Below are 2,500 nucleotides of genomic sequence, written 5' to 3'. Positions count from 1 at the left end.
CCGGGAGTGGGTAATTTGCGCGCCTGCTGCCTTCCTTGGATGTGGTAGCCGTTTCTCAGGCTCCCTCTCCGGAATCGAACCCTGATTCCCCGTTACCCGTTACAACCATGGTAGGCGCAGAACCTACCATCGACAGTTGATAAGGCAGACATTTGAAAGATGCGTCGCCGGTACGAGGACCGTGCGATCAGCCCAAAGTTATTCAGAGTCACCAAGGCAAACGGACCGGACGAGCCGACCGATTGGTTTTGATCTAATAAAAGCGTCCCTTCCATCTCTGGTCGGGACTCTGTTTGCATGTATTAGCTCTAGAATTACCACAGTTATCCAAGTAACGTGGGTACGATCTAAGGAACCATAACTGATTTAATGAGCCATTCGCGGTTTCACCTTAATGCGGCTTGTACTGAGACATGCATGGCTTAATCTTTGAGACAAGCATATGACTACTGGCAGGATCAACCAGGGAGCTGCGTCAACTAGAGCTGAGCAGCCGGCCGCCCGGGAGTGTGTCCCGGGGGCCCGCGCGAACACGCAAGCGTCCGCTCAATTATTCTGCAAACAGGAGGAGGCTGAGCTCCCCTGCACAATACACCTCGAAACCCTCTCAGGTCCCGGCGGCGCGCAGCGCCGTCCTAAGTACTTGGTCGGGTTCGAGAGAGGCGCAATCGCCCGGAGTTAGGCGAGTAGACGCTTTAGGTGCGACCACCCGTGCTCCCAACTGAGCTTGCCGCTGCCGACAGAGGCCCGGGAGCGTGCTGTCGTGGCATTGCCGGCGGGAGACAACACGCGCCACCTACGGTGACCGGCAGCTCCAACGCCAGCGCCACAGAAGGGCAAAGGCCCCACGTGGGTGCCGAAGCGAACTCTCCCAGCACAGCGCACGTGCCAACACGTCTGCACAACTGCGATACAAACCACCAGCGAGAACCGCTGGGGCGACCGAGCAGCAGACGGCGTCGCGGCGCCGAGTGCCGGGCGGCGGCGCATCCTCAACGCACACAGTCCTCAATCGGACCAGCACACTGCAGATGTCCACCGCGCTTCGCACCGGGCCGGCGAGGACCCACTTTGGCTGCACGGCGCCGCGCGCAGGGTGCCCCGGCGCGCAGCTGCGCCGCCTGCCGCGTCCGTCGGCCGGCGCGCCTGCCACTGGGCGCCCCCACCAGCCGGCTGTAGCGCGTGCGCCCACGCACCGCGCGGCCAGCACGCCGGGCGGCCCCCCCTCACCGGCCGGGGACAGTCCCACCCACCCACAGCCGCGTATCGCTTCACACCCAGATCCACATTCACGTTCATTGGTGTGGTGGGTATCGCTGACACAACCGCGTCATAGCTGTACCGATCGTTGCCCTCACAGATGTACCTCCAGCAAGATCAACCGCACCACAACGGGTTACCAGTTGTTCATTTGCGTAACGTCACCAGTAAACGTACACGTCCACGTCCATCCCCGTTTGCAAAGTCAACTATTATTGCATGCCTGCCTGTCAGGTGTCAAGACACACTACATCCGCTCACATCCACGCAACAAAATGTGCCCGACTAGAGGGCACGTGGAAGGTGCCCCCGTACGTATGCGATGTCCATTGCGCGACGAACTGTCAACCAGCCTCTGTAGCATGTCGCAGATGTGGAACGCGGGACACCGTGCTATCACATTGTGTGAGAAGAGACTACTATGTCTGCATACACGCGCCACTACATGAACAGACGGCTCATGCTGATCGCCATCCACTGCGTCCATTACTCCCACACGTCTCTATGGCGTACCACACTGCAATACAGCTGTTATGGGGAGATGACACGTAGCTGTGTACACAACATTCTGAGCGGGTTGCGGTTGGACAACAATACATTAATGTAACGTGTCATATGCCATTTACAGAGCAGGTTAAGGCACAACGTGGGTTAGGTTAAGGCACAACGTGGGTTATGTTAAGGCACAACGTGGGTTATGTTAAGGCACAACGTGGGTTAGGTTAAGGCACAACGTGGGTTAGGTTAAGGCACAACGTGGGGTAGATTGCGGCACAACTTGGGGTAGATTGCGGCACAACTTGGGGTAGATTGCGGCACAACTTGGGGTAGATTGCGGCACAACTTGGGGTAGATTGCGGCACAACTTGGGGTAGATTGCGGTACAACTTGGGGTAGATTGCGGTACAACTTGGGGTAGATTGCGGTACAACTTGGGGTAGATTGCGGTACAACTTGGGGTAGATTGCGGTACAACTTGGGGTAGATTGCGGTACAACTTGGGGTAGATTGCGGTACAACTTGGGGTAGATTGCGGTACAACTTGGGGTAGATTGCGGTACAACTTGGGGTAGATTGCGGTACAACTTGGGGTAGATTGCGGTACAACTTGGGGTAGATTGCGGTACAACTTGGGGTAGATTGCGGTACAAATTGCATTACATTGCGGTGCAAATTGCGTTACATTGCGGTGCAAATTGCGTTAGGTTAAGGTGCAACACAGGTTAGGTTAAGGTGCAAC

At 56.8% G+C, this 2,500-nt stretch overlaps 1 non-coding gene across 1 annotated transcript in view; it reads right to left on the bottom strand.

Moving 5' to 3' along the window:
- LOC126147803 (small subunit ribosomal RNA) overlaps nt 1–469 on the bottom strand; it is a 1,909-nt gene extending 1,440 nt beyond the window's left edge. Inside the window, exon 1 of the ribosomal RNA XR_007530340.1 lies at nt 1–469. This exon is cut by the window's left edge and continues 1,440 nt beyond it. This is a non-coding gene — a ribosomal RNA (small subunit ribosomal RNA).
- Between the last annotated feature and the right edge of the window lie 2,031 nt (nt 470–2,500).

This window comes from Schistocerca cancellata, unplaced genomic scaffold (genome assembly GCF_023864275.1).
Source record: "Schistocerca cancellata isolate TAMUIC-IGC-003103 unplaced genomic scaffold, iqSchCanc2.1 HiC_scaffold_871, whole genome shotgun sequence".
Lineage (NCBI taxonomy): Eukaryota > Metazoa > Arthropoda > Insecta > Orthoptera > Acrididae > Schistocerca > Schistocerca cancellata.
The sequence above is the reverse complement of the archived record's forward strand: the minus strand, read 5'-3'. Positions and strand labels throughout refer to the sequence as shown.